The 17,393-nt window shown below is 35.5% G+C and overlaps 1 long non-coding RNA gene across 1 annotated transcript in view; it reads right to left on the bottom strand.

The window, feature by feature from the left end:
- Positions 1-11,802: 11,802 nt before the first annotated feature.
- Positions 11,803-17,393, bottom strand: part of LOC129463577 (uncharacterized) — a 41,669-nt gene continuing 36,078 nt past the window's right edge. Inside the window, exons 3-4 of the long non-coding RNA XR_008651233.2 lie at positions 14,259-14,302; positions 11,803-11,929 (exon numbers count right to left, since the gene is read on the bottom strand). This is a non-coding gene — a long non-coding RNA (uncharacterized lncRNA). The remainder of the gene's footprint in view (positions 11,930-14,258; positions 14,303-17,393) is intronic.

The following is a 17,393-nucleotide window of genomic DNA, read 5'->3' as shown; positions in this document are numbered from 1 at the left end:
TAACATTGCAATAACAAACATTAGGCATAATGAAATGCCCTTAGGACACACTCTCTAAAGTTTTAAAGCTGCACTATCCCATTCCTCCAGACAACAAAGAGAAAAAACAATCTACATCACCCACAAACAATAGTGCATAAGTTAGGAACAGGCTAGGTTTGGCTGCAGTAATGAACAACAAGGGTTCATTTCTCTCAAATTCTGCATGTCCATTACAGGTTAGCTGCACCTCTACTCCACGTGGTCCTCCAGGTCCCAGGCTGATGGAGCAGCCTCTGTGTGTTTGGGATGTTGTCAGTCATAATGGTGGACACAAAAGAGATTATGACAAACCGTGTATTGTCTCCTACAATTTCTGCTCACAGGAGTGAACATCACTTCTTCCCACGTTTCATTGACCAGAGCAAGTCATGTGACCAAGCCTGATTCAAAATAGGCTGGAGCAAGGAGGAGCAGCAAACATAAGTGAGTTTATAATATAATCTACCATACAAGGTAAACTAGAATTTAGGAATGAGCTCAAAGCCTGCATTTCATGTAACTGCCAAAGCTCACACAGGATTTGACCTTCCTTCCCAGAAGAAAGAGTTGACTCCCTTAACAGCGTCAGCTGGACCAATTCCTGGCTGTGGAAGCAGCATCCATCACAAACTGTTGTCATAGCAAATGAATAGTAAACATAGGGATAGAACAAACTACACTGCCACATACCATAGCCACTACCAATGTGTGGCTGTTGAGTTCTTGTGGCTATTTAGAATTGTGGCGTGCAGTAAGTATAAAATGTGCACCAAATTTCAAAGCCTTAGAAAAAATGTGAACAATGTTTTTCACTTGCTCCTCAACAACAAAAAAGTAAAATATCTTAATTTTTACATTAATTGCACATTGAAAGAATATTTGGATATATTGGCCTATTAATATACTAAGTAAAGTATATTAATAAAATTAATTATACTTTTTTTTTTTTTGAGACAGACTCTCACTCTGTTGCCCAGGCTGGAGTGCAGTGGCGCGATCTCTGCTCACTGCAACCTCTGCCTCCCAGGTTCAAGTGATTTCTCCTGCCTCAGCCTCCTGAGTAGCTGGGATTACAGGCGCCTGCCACCACACCTATCTAATTTTTTTGTATTTTTAGTAGAGACAGGGTTTCACCATGTTGGCCAGGCTAGTTTTGAACTCTTGTCCTTAAGTGATCTGCCCGCCTTGGCCTCTCAAAGTGCTAGGATTACAGGCATGAGCCACTGTGCCTGGCCCTCACCTTTTTATTATTATTTTTTTAAAAGTGTGGCCCCTAGAAAACTTAAAATTACATATGCAGCTCACATTATATTTTTATTGGACAGTGCTTTCCTAAAATGTAAGAACTTTTTTCTCTCCTTATGTGAGATAAAGGAGAGAAATAAAGAGCTCAGTGTATTAATAGAGTAACTCTTAGTCCTCTTACTCTGTACTGCTTTGGTATGTTTTAGAATGCTTCTATGAAACTACTGCTAAAAACATCATTGGCGTTTGTTCAGTTTGGGAAGCTCAGGTGTGGTAGGACCCAGGGAGGGAAGAGTACCTGCAGGGAGACCAGCGAGTACTGAGAGCAAAGTGGGGGCCACCACCCTTCCTTTTGTGAATTATTAAGAATAAACATTTACCAGCAGATGAATTACTGGATAGAGATGAACACTCACCAGCAGTGTGAGGCCCCATAGCTTCTCTGATCTCTCTCACCAGAGAATATTAAGAGGTATACCCATTCTAGTTCAAGGAAAAGCCTTCTACAACTGGCTTACATGAGTAAGGGAAGGCTGTAATTAGATTTTTTTTTTTTTTTTTTTTTTTTTTTTTTTTTGAGACGGAGTCTTGCTCTGTCACCCAGGCTGGAGTGCAGTGGCACAATCTCGGCTCACTGCAAACTCCGCCTCCCGGGTTCATGCCATTCTCCTGCCTCAGCCTCTCCGAGTAGCTGGGACTACAGGCGCCCGCCACCACGCCCGGCTAATTTTTTGTATTTTTAGTAGAGACGGGGTTTCACCGTGGTCTCGATCTCCTGACCTCATGATCCGCCCGCCTCGGCCTCCCAAAGTGCTGGGATTACAAGCGTGAGCCACCGCGCCCGGCCTGTAATTAGATTTGTATGGAGAATGTATGGGGCTGAGGTGGGGGTAGCCAAGAAAGATACAATGGGGAGTGGTAGAAGAAGGAAACAATTAGGAGAATATTGTAACGGTCCACGTGAGATGTTGGAAGTTTGAACTAGAGTGTTAATGGTGTTGATCTTTTCAAAGTTGTTAAAAAAACAACTATTCAGCTCTATCATTTGAAGATCTGCTTTCAGCCACCATTCTTTCCTTTTCTCTTTAAACGCAAGCAAGAGTTGTTTGTACTCATTGTCCCAGCTTCCTCTCCTCACATCACTCCAGTTCAGTATGAACTAGCTTCTGTCTCTATCATTTTACCAAAACACTTCTTGGCAAGGTTATCAGTGACTTGCTTTTCACTGACATTGACTAAATGTAATATCCACATTTAGTCTTGTGTTATTTGATTAAATATAACATTTGACAACATTGTTCACGTTTTTTTCTTGAAACACTTTTTTCCCTACTATTTTTATTGTATCACAATCTTCTTGGGTTTTTTCCCCTGATTTTTCTGAACACTCTAATGTATCCTTCTTGAACTTCAACCACACTTCATATGGATGTGCCTTGGAATTCCTGTTGGTCCTTTTTTCAATCTAAACATGATCCCCAACCCATCTTATCTATTTTTACTATTTCAACTCCTATATCCATGCTGATGTTTCCCAAAGGTCATTACTTGGATGTCTTCTAGGCATCTCTAATCAGTCTCTAAAACTAAACTCATTATCTTCACTAACCAATTTTGCCTCTTTCCTGTGATATATAACTCATAGAAAGCCACCATCATCCAATTGCTCAAGTCAAAAATCTAGGTATCATCCTTCTCCTTTTACCACTATCCAATTAATATCCCAATGAATATCTATTGAGTCTTCTTCCTAAGCATACCTAGAATCTACTCATTGTCATTCAACCCAGATGATACACTGCAGCCAAAGAAATCCATTAAAGCCCCCTCTGATCATGTAAACCCTTATTGGCTCCCTATATCCCAGGCTAAAGTACAAATTTATTAATTGTAATACTTAATTGAAATTAACTGCGTTTTATGGCATTAAGCACTGTTCTAAATGCTTTACATTTATTTATTCTCACAATTTAGCATTCCCAGTTTACAGCTGAGGAAATTAAGCTTCACGTTGCCCAAGTTTATAGAATGAGTCAATGGCAGAGGTTGAACTCAGGTCAGTAATCAACACCACATCCTTAACAACATGCTTTCTTACATCTTTCATTAATTGACACCTGCCTAGCTCTTCAGCTTCTCCCATTCTCCACTTTTTACATTCTACAATGGTGCCATACCATGTATCTGCAGAATCCAGAACAGTACCGCATTATGCAATAGATGAATTGTTATATGCTGAATAAATCATCAACACGGGTATGAATATATTTTTAGAGTATTTATTATTTTTTAAATGACGAGAACATGGGAAAAATCAGAAAGACTTCCCTACATGTTGTTTTATAGTTAGCATTATTTTATTTTGAATTTCAAGTGGGAGAGCACTATAATATTTTGGTGCATAGAGCCTGTAAATTCCTTAATCTATTTCTACAAACAAGCCATGTTGTCCGTCATTGTACTCTTCGCACAAAGAGCCCCTTCGGTTTAGAACATTTGCCATGCCCAACCCTATCCTTCATCTAACTCCAGGACTTACCTTAAAAGTCACTTTCTCCAGGAAACCTTCCCTGACTGGGCTGAGTGTTCACAGGGTTTATCCCTGTTACAATTACATCACGTTGTATTGTTAAAAGATTAGGTTCCTTGAAAGCAAAAGCTTTTTTTCACCCACTGTTTTATTCCCCAAATCTAACATAGAATAGATGATACATTTTTAAACAGTCATTTATCGCTTTTTTCCTACATTATAATTACCATTTTTGAAATGTTGATTGACACTTGTCTGACTCTTAAGGTGCCATGAAGTGAAACATTAGTCCACAAGAAAGGCTGTTTTTTTTTTTTTAATGGGCTTTCTTTGATATTTTAAATCTCCCATAGAAAGAGGAAAAAATAAAATGAACTAGTTTTAAAAAAAAGAATTACAGGGTTTTTTTTTTGTTTGTTTATTTGTTTTTCCTGAGGCAGTCTCGCTCTGTCGCCCAGGCTGGAGTGCAGTGGCGCCATCTCGGCTCACTGCAAGCTCCGCCTCCCGCGTTCACGCTATTCTCCTGCCTCAGCCTCCCGAGTAGCTGGGACTATAGGCGTCCGCCAACCCGCCCGGCTAATTTTTTGTATTTTTAGTAGAGACGGGGTTTCACCGTGTTAGCCAGGATGGTCTCGATCTTCTGACCCCGTGATCCGCCCGCCTCGGCCTCCCAAAGTGCTGGGATTACAGGTGTGAGCCACCGCGCCCGGCCCAAGGTTTTTGTTTGTTTTGCATTTTAAGGAGCTAGAAAGGTAGAGGAGGCTAAACGCCATCTCCATCTCAGTGTTTTTGTTTGTTTTGCATTTTAAGGAGCTAGAAAAGTAGAGGAGGCTAAAAGCCATCTCTACTCATATTTCCAAACACCTGGTAAATTTCTACAGTAATGTCGTCTCTCACAGTTTGTTCACACTTCTCATATTCAGGGCTTTGAGTAGTGTCCTCCCACACTGATTCTGGATTTGTCCAAGTGATTTGCTTTGCTAGTGATATTAAGGTAAATATGATGAGATAAAAATAAATGTGATGCAAGAAACAACTTGAAAAGTGCTTGAATGCTGAGGCTGCCATGTGATGAGGTCCCAGTAAGATCCAGCCTGACAACCACCAGGCATGTGAGTGAGACCATCCTAAACCAACCAACTTGCACAGCTTGTGCAAACCAAAAGAACTCCCCAGCAACTCACAGAATGGTGAGAAGTAATAAATGTTTTTAAGCCACTAAGCTTGGGGTAGTGAACATTGATACAATGCCTAACACACACTGAGGCTCGTGATGTCCATTGACATATATTTTTCTTATAATACAGCTTGTAGTTACATTCATTCAACCAATATCCATCGTCGATTTTCTTATATAAGAAGAAATTCTTTTTTAAAAAATGAAATTAACTCACTGCATCAAAGGAAATGCTGAATAGACTTCCAAGGCACCAGCAACCATCAAATCTCTAGGAATCAGAGCTGCTAAAACTTGTTCAGTCATGGACTTTCTCTATAGAATGCCCCTGCATTCAGCTGACTCAGTAACAATCACCTACCCTGGGTGTTGAGATACAAATTATCAAAATAGAGAATCTGATTGACTTTGCTTAAGTGTATGCCTATCACTTTGAGTAAGGAAGAGGGATTTATTACAAATAGAAGTTGGGAGATCACTTGGCATGCTAAAAGTTGTGACTTTAATAAAGATAATACTTTAACAAGAACCAGATTCTAATTTTTTCTTCAATAAACTAATAACTTTTTGCATGTAATTTTCCAGAAGGTAGATATTAATTTATATGAGATGGAGAGCTGTATGTTTGAAAGACAAATTCAAATCACAAACAAACGTACAAGTATGCAAAACATCAAAACAAACCTAGTGCAAATTATCATTATATAAGACTTTCTGGGAGCTGAAAAAGCAATAATGATCTTATAAGGTCTTGCATGGGTTTTTCCATCAATTTCAGATTCTTTAGATTCACACCGTGTTCTATTTCCTCTGAGTTTCCCTAACCCCTACAGCCTCTATTCCCTTCTCCTTCTTGTGACCTCTTCTAATACTTAACTGATCAGCTACTTCTTTATATGATTTTTTTTTTGCCAAGTAGGTTTTAATCTGTTTCAGATAAGAATTCAGTTTTTATTTTTTTGTATCCTTTTATACAAAAAAAATGATTTTTATATGATTAGTATTTTATTCAATAACTGTTTAAAAGTATAGAAACTGAATAGGAGTTTAAGAATAACCTAATTCAGTATCTTCACATTTACAGATGACAAAATTGGGGTCTGGACGTGTGCAAGGACTTTTCCAAAGTCAGCTGGAAAGGTAATAGAAGAAATAAGTTACCTGCTGTAAGATCCAGGGACAGATTCAATTCAGGCTTTGTTAATTGACAGAATGTGATAGCTATTTAATTCAGGCTTTGTTAATTGACAGAATGCAATAGCTATTTAATTAAAAATAGACTGAAATAAAATGCTAAAATAAAAAAGCTAACCACAAAATAGCGATATTAAATCACATTATTATTTATGCATTAGTTCATTTCCTCAATATTTGGACTATAAATATATGAATATATCAACAAAAAATTTAAAATGGAATGTCTGTAATAAAGGATACAAATAATAGATACAAACAGCCTTGGACATTTTGGTAATTATGATTTGATAGGTATGAGAGGCAAAATGCACAAGGCTGTTGGTCCTCCTCCTTTTTTTAGTATATTTTGCCATTAATTTTAAGCTAGGAGAAAGTTTTAAAAGGTTTATAGATGGCCCAAAGGCATGAATATGAGAAATGTTGGCCTTTATTTTTGCTTTTTCATGAAAAATATTTAAACTGAAAAAGAAAGAAATTATTACATGAGATTTGTTGTTCTTTCATTTTCTCAAATAATGGATGTCTTTAAAACCTTTTCATCTAATTTTAGTGACTTTGTTTTTTTTTTTTTTGGCAATAATATAAGATTACTGTCTCGTGTGTGTGTGTGTGTGTGTGTGTGTGTATAAAATACAGGAGATTCTTGAAAAATGGCAACTTAGCCATAACTCCCTTTCCCTCTCTTCCATCTCTAAGACATTTGCCTCCCTTGAGCCAAATCCTTGCCAAGGCCTATAGGAAGGTAGGAGAAGGTGGGACCTTGACCTGTGTTGGGGACTCTTCCATGGGAAGTTGGTCCACGACTTGCTCCCCCATGGACTAAGCAAACAAGTGAAGAACAGTGGTATTGGTGGCTTCTGAACCTCTTAATCCTGAATAGTTTGGTTTTCACAGATCTCTGGGAAGACACCCTCCCTTCAACAAAGTTGGTATAGCACCATATGAGAGAGTCTTAGATTTCATTGACTCCCAGAAGTCCAAGAAGTTTATTGGGGATAATGAGTCTTCCCTGCTTATATTAGTTATCTGTTGCCATCTAATGAATTACTCCAAACCTTAGGGGCTTAATTAAAGCAACAAACGTTCATTACATCACAGTTTCTGTGTGTTATGATTGTAGGAGCTGCTTAGTTGAGAGGTTCGGGCTCCAGAGTCTCCTGTGAAGTTGCAGTCAAGATGTCTGCTGGGACCCCAGTCATTTGAAGCCCTGTCTGGGGCAGGAGAATCTAGGTCCAAAATGGCCGTTGCAGGAGTCATCCACACCATGTGGGGCCTCTTCATAGATGTTCGAGTGTCCTCATGGCATGGCCACTGGCTTTCCCCAAAGTAAGCAGTCTAAAAGAGCATAAGACAGAGCCCACACTGTCTTTTGTGAATTAGCCTTGGAAGTCTAACAGGGTTACTTCCACCACATTCATTAGTCGTTAGGTACAGCTCACATTCATGGGGAGGAAAATCAGGGCCTGTCTTTAGATAGGAGATGTATCAAAGAATTTGTGGACATACTTTAAAATCACAGCACTACTCTTGATGTACTAAGTCAGTGACTCCCCCACGAGTCTCACAGAGAATTGACTCCTTGCCCACCTATACTACCTTTGTGGGTAGAGACTCACGTAGTGTGCTAGTTATTCAACCAGTGGCTTTCTAGAAAACAAAATGTATGGATACATATATATGTTCTAAGTTTTACTGATATGAATAATGTGTAGCACAGAATTTATAAATAAGAAAATATACAGTATTATTTATTGTAAATTCCATAAAACCTATTGTTTTTCACAAAAGGTTTTAGTTTATTTTTCCCAAATGCTTGTATCGGTAACATTTTCTGTATTACTTTTTTATGTCCAGGCAATCAACAAAACTGAAAAAGCCCAGCCTTGTAGCATTTGCCAGTTATTGTGTAAATGTCCCCACCATGGTGGATTTCAAGTTACCACTATGATATCACAGAATGCAGAATTGGAAGGAGATTCACAGCAGCAACCCATTATACTATATTTTTACCATACAGATGCAGTTGGTGTAAATTACCTGAGGAGCATAAATAATAATAAAATGAAGTTAAATAATTAGGAAATGATTTTGAAAATTGTGTTGGTTTTTAATATAAGTAATGTAAGTTTATATGTCAGCTTTAATAAAATCTGTCTTTAACAACTAGCTTGAAGAATTCTTGAAAAATTAATAATCAGCTCTCATGAGCTAGTGACAACTGGCTTCAGTTGTCACCCCTGACTAGAAACACCTTTGCCTTCCACCACATGTGGAATTCCCAGTATTTCAACAATCAGAATTGAGCTTATGAGCCAACCAAGAAAAATAACATCTTATGTAAGAGACAGCAATTTGAGAGAGGAATATCAGTCAGAAGAAACAAGGGGAAAGTAAAACTTGTAAAAGAGAGATGAAAATTTGAATTTTTTAAAAGGCATCCTTAAGCAGATTTAAGTACAACACAAAAAGTTAAAGAATTTAGTAGATAAATAGAAAGATGAGGTGATTACCACTGAGACACAGATCAATGATCTGGAAGATAAAAACAAATTATAAAAATAAAAGTATCTTGGAATTTTGCAAAGTACATCATAAATCAATGCATCAGAGATTATGTGTCATGACAAAAAAATTTATACTCAGAATGATATGTCACTGCTTACTATGCAAATATTTTCTATTTCTCCTAGCTTCAAACTATGCATATGGGCCAGGCACGGAAGCTCATGCCTGTCATCCCAACACTTTGGAAGGTCGAGGTGGGCAGATCATTTGAGGCCAGGAGTTTGAGACCAGCCTGGCCAACATGGTAAAACTCCGTCTCTAATAAAAAATACAAAATAATTAGCTGGGTGTCATGGAGCATACCTGTAATCCCAGCTACTCCGGAGGCTGAGGCATGAGAATCGTCTAAACCCGGGTGATTCTGCACTCTACTTGGGCTCTGTTTCAAAACAACAACAAAAACTATGGTATTTTTAATGAACTAAATATTAATATACTAACACAACATAGGTTTTATGATTACTGCAATTCAAAAGTCATAATAAATTTTAAAACAAATCCTCCTGTACCTATTGTGGTGCATGCAGAAACTTTTCCTGTTCAACACACTTATATGGTACTATATAGGGATATACCAAATAGCTCAGGCACATAATGAATACAACTTTAACATTTATATTGAAATGCTAATCTTACTTGCCAATATTAGTGGCACACTAGCATAATTTAACTTTTATAAAATTATGGAAAACACAGTTTAAAATTATTCTCCCTAATATTAGCAAATTGCGTTAATGGCATGTACCATGTGCCAGTTTGTTTCCAAATAAACAAAATGTACCTTGATATGCCACTTCAGAGCCAGCAGAGGGAGCTCATACTTTTTTATTATTTTCAACTTACTGAAGAAAATTTGCCTTTTAAAGCTACTGTGTTATAACCAATGAGTACCAAGAAAAAGGAAAAAAAAAAGCTACTGGATTCTGAAAAATAATGTAGTTGTTATTTAAATAATAAAAATGTATTAGTAAACAAAAAACTTCATACTTTAGGTTGAAATAATAAATCCATTCTAAATAAAAAGATTAATGATATTTCATGTACAAGTGTCAATTAAAATTACATAATTTCAAGTTATTTTTCTTTTTTCTTTTTCTTTTATTATAATCTTTTTAGAGACAAGAGTGTCGCTCTATCACCCAGGCTGGAGTACAGTGATGTGATCATAGCTCACTGCAACCTCAAACTCCTGGGGTAAAGCAATCCTCCTGCCTTAGCTTTCCAAGCAGCTAGGACTACAGATGCATTCCACTATGCCTGGCTAATTTTAAAAATTTTTTGTAGAGACAGGGTCTTGCTATGTTGCCCAGACTAGTCTCAAACTCCTGGCTTCAAACAATCCTCCCACCTCAGTCTCCTGAGTTGGGGTTACATGTGTGAGCCACTGCACTCATCTGCACTCAGCTATTCAATTTATTTTGCTAATAGCCTTTACTAAAAAAAAAAAAAAGTTTGTAACAGAGATTTCTGGAGTAAACTAAAATGGAAACCTTCCAGCTACAAGCATAAAACATAACATAAAAAAGACAAATATGACACGGTTCAAATTTCTTACACATGAAATTAAACACATAATTTAAATACATTCCCATTCACTCAATTCTCAGCCCTTCCAAAGACACAGATAAATGCCATTATTAGTTTCTTTTTTTTTTCTTTTTTTCTTTTTTGAGACAGAATTTTGCTCTTGTTGCTCAAGCTGGAGTGCAATGGTGCAATTTAGGTTCACTGCAGCCTCCATCTCCTGGTTCAAGCAATTCTCCTTCCTCAGCCTCCCGAGTAGCTGGGATAACAGGTGTGCGTCACCACGCCCAGCTAATTTTTTGTATTTTTAGTAGAAATTGGGTTTCACCATGTTAGCCAGGCTGGTCTCAAACTCCTGACCTCAAGTGATACACCCGCCTTGACCTCCCAAAGTGCTGGGATTACAGGCGTGAGCCACCACATCTGGCCCATTATTAGTTTCTTATGTATCCTTTCAGAATTTCTTTATGAATATACAGACATATATGAACATAAAATCTTATTCTAATTGAATTTTTCTTATGCAAAAATAGCATATCATACACACTATTCTGTATCCTGCTTTTTTTACTAATATATATTGGAAACATTCGCATAAGTCTATAGTAGAGGCCTTACTCCTTTTTTTTTTAGACATGTGTAGTGTATAGCAGACAAATTGTAAGAATATATAATAATTGATCTATTCCCACTTAATAAATTTTTTGAGTTGTTTCCATTTTCAATTACAGAAAATTCTCCAATAATGAACTTGTATATATTTGCCATTTTCTACATGTGAAGTCTATGTGTCTGAAGGATAAAGTCCCAAAAGTGGGACTGCTAGGTAAAAGGACATAAGCATTTGTAATAATGATGGATATTGCCAAATTACTTACTATGAAAATTATAGCTACTTATACTCCCTCAGGAGCAATATGTCTATTTCCTCACAATATTGCCAACTGAGTCTTATCTAACTTTTGATGTTTGCCAGTCTGATAGATGAAAAATGTGTCCTCTAAGTATAATGTACTATTCTTATTATGAGTGAGTTGAACATCTTTTGAATGTGTCAAAGCCATTTGTATTTCCTTTCTGTTAACTTTCTGCTCATAGTTTTTGCTCACTTTTGGGATCCTTTCCTTGTTAATTTGTAGAAGGCCTTTACTGAGTAGGGAGATTAGCCCTTTGTGATATGTGTTGCCACTTTGTTAAGTCATTTGTCTTATGTTTTTTATTTGACATGCAGAAGTTTTCATATATACATAGGCAAACTTATCAATTTTGTTTAATGCCTCTTAGATTTGGGGTCATAGAAAAGCCATCCCCACCCCCATATTATAAAGAACTCTCCCATGTTTTCTTCTAGTATTTTCATGTTTTATTAAATTTTCATTGAAATATTTAGATGTGGACTTTATTCACAAATAAAGTACAGTGTGAGTTAAGGATCAAATTCTGTTTTTCCAAATGGTTAGCAAAATGTTCCAGTACCACCTATGTCAAATAGTAAATTTTCTTATGCTCCTGATTCTATTTCTGTAGTTTTTACTGTAATCATTGGTGCTTATACAATTTGTTTTATTGCTCTGTAATTCTGGGCCTTCTTCATTGCTCTTCCTTTTCAGAGCTTTCCTGGCTATTTGACTGTTTATTTTTCCATATGAGTTTTAGGATCAAACTGTGTACTGAAAACAAAGTTGATATTTGTTATTGCTTTTTATTAGTATTTTAAATAAAATTTGTAAAAATGTATATATATAATACTAATTCTTTTCTATTTTTTAATGTCTTTCAGAGGTAATTTACAGTTGTTTGTATACATATATTGCATTCTTTTTAGTTTTATCTTTTTTGTTGCTATTATAAATTGGATTTTTAAAATTACATATTATATTGTAATATGTATATAAGAAAGCTCTTTTATTTTCTACCTCACTACCCTAATGAATTTTTCTATCCTCATCTTGGATTTTCTATGTACTAATAGTAATACTAATAGTCATAGTTTTAAATTCTTTCCAATTTTGTACCTCAAATTTATTTCTCTTGTATTATTTATTTTTTCAGTAGCTAGAGTACAATAATTATTATAGCGATGAGAGTTGGCAGACTTGTCTTGTCCCTGGCTTTAATGAGAAATGCTTGTAAAGTTTGATCATAATTATGATGCTAACTTTTGGTCAGGGATAGGTATAATTTTCATTTTAAGGAAATATCAATGGATTTATATTTCATTAAATTTTTTTTAATAATAAGTAGTTGTCGAATTTTGTCAAATGCCTGTTCACCATCTGTGGAGGTCATTATATGATTCAGGATTATATGATTTTTCATTGTATATGTATTAATATTATATGTACTAATAAAGATCTGTGAAAGTTGTCAGAATCAAAATGGGAGTTATTTGTGTTAAAACCCTGACAAATGGAGTCAGGGAAGGCCATGAAGGGAGAGTTGTCATGCATGAATGCCTGACAACAAGAACTATCACAAAAGACTGCAAAAACCACAACCTTGCACAAAGGGCATTGCAATCTTACACACAAAAAAATACTTCTGCAAGGTTGTCTGCCTAGCAGCTGCCTGTCCAATCTGAAAGACTGGTGTCACTCTCGTTATCGATCCTTGTAGCCAAGGATAATTATCTCAAAACAATTATTTAATCCTCCTTTTTAATTTTAAAAAAAAAAACTTTCTTTTTTTAACTCCTTGAATACGCACATAGTTTACTGTGGCACATGTATTCCCATTGCAATATCCATTCTCGAATAAATAGCATTTTTTTAAAGAGAGCCTCTCTCTATGTTATTTAGGTTGACAACTCTAATACTGAAGCTTTCTTGCATTATTGGAATAAATCCCAAATGGTGATAGTTTTTTTTTTTATTGCCATGCTGGCTTCTCTTTTATATCATTTGTTTAATATTTTTGTACCAATATTCATATAGATCAGTATACAGGTTTCTGTGCATTCTTTTCAGATAGTGAATCAGTATTTACTCACTTTATAAAAATGAACTCAGTAGTTTTTTTTCTTCTTGCTCTGGAACATTTTAAAACAGCACTGGAATTACATGATTTTAAAAAGTTTAGTTAAATTCCCCTAGAGCTGTCTGGATCTGGGCCTTTTAAAGAGTTAGGTCTTTACTTCCTCTATTTCTCCTATGGTAGTTGATCTCTTTAAAAGTTTTCTGTCTTCAGAGTTCAGCTTTCATAAATAATTTTCCTGGAAAATTATACTTTTTTTTCAGGTGTTCTAACATTTTGGTGTAGTTTTAAGCAAACTAGTCTCATGATTCTAAGTTCTTCTGTTTCTTACTTATTTTCCTCTTTATTTTGTATTCTTTTTTCTTGATTATCTTAGCTAGTTTACTGATTTTTCAAATTATTTTATAATTGTATTCTTCAGCTCTACTTTTTCTTTTAGCTTTCTAACTCACCAATTTTTGTTTTTATCATGTTAATTCCTTTCTTCTGCTTTCCTTTGCTTATTTTGTAATTCCTTGTCAATCCTTTGAGTAAAATGCTTGATTCACTTATTTTCATTTTTATTTCTATATCCATTAATGCTAGACATTTTTCTTCTCAGAATTGATGGGAAAATTGTTTTAAAATCCAGTTAAGCTTGCAACAAAGAAAGTACTATCCCACTAGTAACAGAAATGAAAAAGAAAATTCAAATCAGAGTCATAAGGGCATGAGCTGAGGCTTCTGGCAGCCATGGTAGGGAGGAGGGAATATCTCATAAATCAAAACCTCAAGCCTTTACTTATGTAGGTTTTTAGTCTTTATTTATATTATCTGTGGGTGTGTATTATGAAAACTCACTCCAAAAAACTGGACTAAAACTAGGTTGGTGATATATCTGGCCTGTATACTTCCAACACTTCAAAATCAGGACGCAATGGCATTCCAACAGAGAGAATGTGATCCAACCAGGATCACCTCCTAGTTTAAAAAACTACCTTGCTATAAATACAATAGACATTTAAAAGAGCATAAAAAGAATCTTACCTCATGCCAAGATATTCAAAAATTTAGGTGAAAAGGACAATTTCCTAGAAAAAAATAAGGAAAAATTAGAATTCTGAATAGAACTAGAACTGACTAAAAGATTGAATCCATAATTAGAAATCTATCCACCAACTTAATCTCTGTGACACAAATGCAATTTATCCAATATCCACTTTACCCTCAATAAAATACCATCCTTCCATGATAATGGAATGTTTAGCTGAGCACATTACACTTAATAAGTGTGACAAAAGAGTGAATAAGCCACTATGATATGTAGAAGTGTCATGATTATAGTTTTGTTGTCATTAACATGAGTTCATTATTTGTTTATATTATGTCTTGATAAAATTTACATATAGTGACATGCACATTTCTTAAGTGTACTATTCCATGAATTTGAACAAATGACTAACCTGAGAAAGAAAATACAGAAAAATGCCATCACCACAAAAGTTGCCTCATGTTCCCTTCACAGTGAATGCCCACCCCTCCACCCATAGACAACCATTGTTCTAAAATAGAATCTGTAAATCGAATCAGACAGCATGTACTCTTTTGCATAAGCTTTCTTTCACTCAGCATTGTTTTAGAGATTCATCCATGTTGTATATATCCGTATTGCATTCATTTTTATTTTTGAGTAGTTTCCATTGCATGAATATACCAACATTTTATCCATGCTCTTGTAGATACTGTTTTGCTTTAAGAATTAAGAATAAAGCTGCTACAAACATTCTTGTACATATCTATTTTTACATATACATTTTTATTTCTTTGGTGGAAGGTTTAGTTTATATTTATTTGAAAATATGTGTATTTCTTATTTTTGAAGAATCTTTTCCATGGATATGTTTTATAGTACTTTTCTTCTAGCCTTTTAAAAGTGTTGTGCCACTGTCTTTTTGGTCTCCACTGTTTTTGAAGAAAAGTTGGCAGTCACTCATATCATGATTCTCCTATATGTGATGTGTCATTTTACTCTGGCCGCATTCAAGATTTTCTTTTTCTCTTTGATTTGCAGCAACTTGATTATGATATTATTTTCTTCATATTTTTCTAGTTGAGGTTGTCTGAGTTCTTGATTTTGTACATTTATGTTTTTTAACAAATTATTAGGTCAAATATTTTTTCAGGTTCATTCCCACTTACTTCTCTTTCTAGAAATCTAATTTACATATATTAGGTTTTCTTCAATTGTCTCACAGGACCCTGAGGGTTTGTTTTTTTTTTCAGTTTGATTTACATCTTTTTTTCTCTCTGTTTCTCTGAGTAGATAATTTTGATTGCTGTATCCTCAAGTTGAGTGACTTTCATCATCTTTAAACTGCTCTTAAGCCCATACAGTATTTTTTAAATTTCAGATACTATTTTTTAGTTTTTTTCTCTGATATTTCCTATTTGTTCAATCATTATGGGCATATTTTCTCTTACATCCTTGAGCACAGCATAACAGCTGCTTTAAAATCCTCTGCTAATCCCAACATTTGAGTCATCACGAGGTTGGTCTTCATTGATTGTCTTTTCTTGTAAGTATGGCCCGTATGTAGTAATTTTCTATGTGTTCTTGTAAAAATCATATTGTAGAGACTTTGGATTCTATCATATTTCTTGGAAGATTATAAAATTTTTAAATTAATAAACTTTATTTATTAGAGCAGTTTTAGGTTCACAGCAGAATTGATCAGAAAGTTCAGAGACTTCCCATATACTCCTGTCCCCACACGCATAATCTCCCCAACTACGGACATTTCACACCACATTAGAACATTTGTTACAATTGAACTTACACTGACACATTGTTATCACCCAAAATGCATAGTTTACACTAGAACTCACTCTTGGTGTTGTACATTCTATGGATTTTGACAAATATATAATGACATTTATTCACCATTGTAGTATCATACAGAATAGTTTCACTGCCCTAAAAATCCTCTGTGTTCTGTCAATTCATCCCTCCCTCTCCACAACTTTTGGCAACCATTGATCTTTTTTGGTGTCTCTAATTTTGCTTTTCCCAGAGTGTCATATATCTGGAATCGTACAGTATGTAGCCTTTTCAGATTGGCTTTTCTCACTTAGTAATATGCATTTAAGGTTTCTCTATGTCTTTTGATGACTGATAGCTAATTTCTTTCTACTGCTATATCTCATCTGTTGCCACTTTTTTCCTTTAACTGTTATATCCAGCTTCTGCCTGATTTCAGTTACTCTCCAGTTCATTTATGTAGTTGTTTTTAAAGTAATTTTAAAAATCAGAATGTATGTTGAATGGTTATTAGATGTCAGTGCAGATAATTGGGCTTAATGAAAAAGATTTAGATACAGGAAGCCCCAAGTAACTGACTAAATGATGATGGCCTAAAATGGGACAATAATAGACAAACATAAACAGAAGGTAAAAAGTTGAGGATCTCTACAAGCTCATATTGGCAAAGCTTTGTGATTCTAACCTGCCACACATTGACCTATCCAAATTTTTTGTCATAATATGGAAAAGATGAGATTAAAAAGTTGAGGTAGTAGTGGCCAGCATTATTGATTGCTTCTCACCTAAAATTCATAAATGAGGAAAAATAAAGAGAAATATCTATCATCTTAAGCAAAGATATTCTTATATAATTTCTCCTTATATTACATCCACACGAAATAAACCAAAGTATTTCAGGAAGTTCCACACGAAATAAACCAAAGTATTTCAGGAAGTATCACTGATGTCTGATTGCAGAGATGTATCATATTATCTAGAAATGTCAGCTACTAGAAATAGAGACCTAACTACAATGACTTAAATGCCTAAGAGTATATTATTTTACAGAAAAAATGTTCAGAAATGGGTGATCCACACTGATAAGGAGTTCCACAAAGACAACAGGAATCTAGGCCTAGGCCTTTCTTAATACATGTCTTTCATCCTCAAGGTTATAAGATGGCCACTGGAATTGCAACTGATGACAGTGGTGGCCCAGCTGGAGTGGCCACTGCCATGATGCTGGCCACAGCAGGGGAGGCGCAGCCAGGGCTGCATGCTCCACAGAGCCAACAAGAGCTGGCAACAGGCAGAAGCCCTTCTGAGTTGGCAGAGTGGGGGAGCCTTGTGCTCCCTGGTGCAGCTGTGGCTGCACAGCAGCA

Source organism: Symphalangus syndactylus, chromosome 15 (genome assembly GCF_028878055.3).
Source record: "Symphalangus syndactylus isolate Jambi chromosome 15, NHGRI_mSymSyn1-v2.1_pri, whole genome shotgun sequence".
Taxonomy (NCBI): domain Eukaryota; kingdom Metazoa; phylum Chordata; class Mammalia; order Primates; family Hylobatidae; genus Symphalangus; species Symphalangus syndactylus.
The sequence above is the reverse complement of the archived record's forward strand: the minus strand, read 5'-3'. Positions and strand labels throughout refer to the sequence as shown.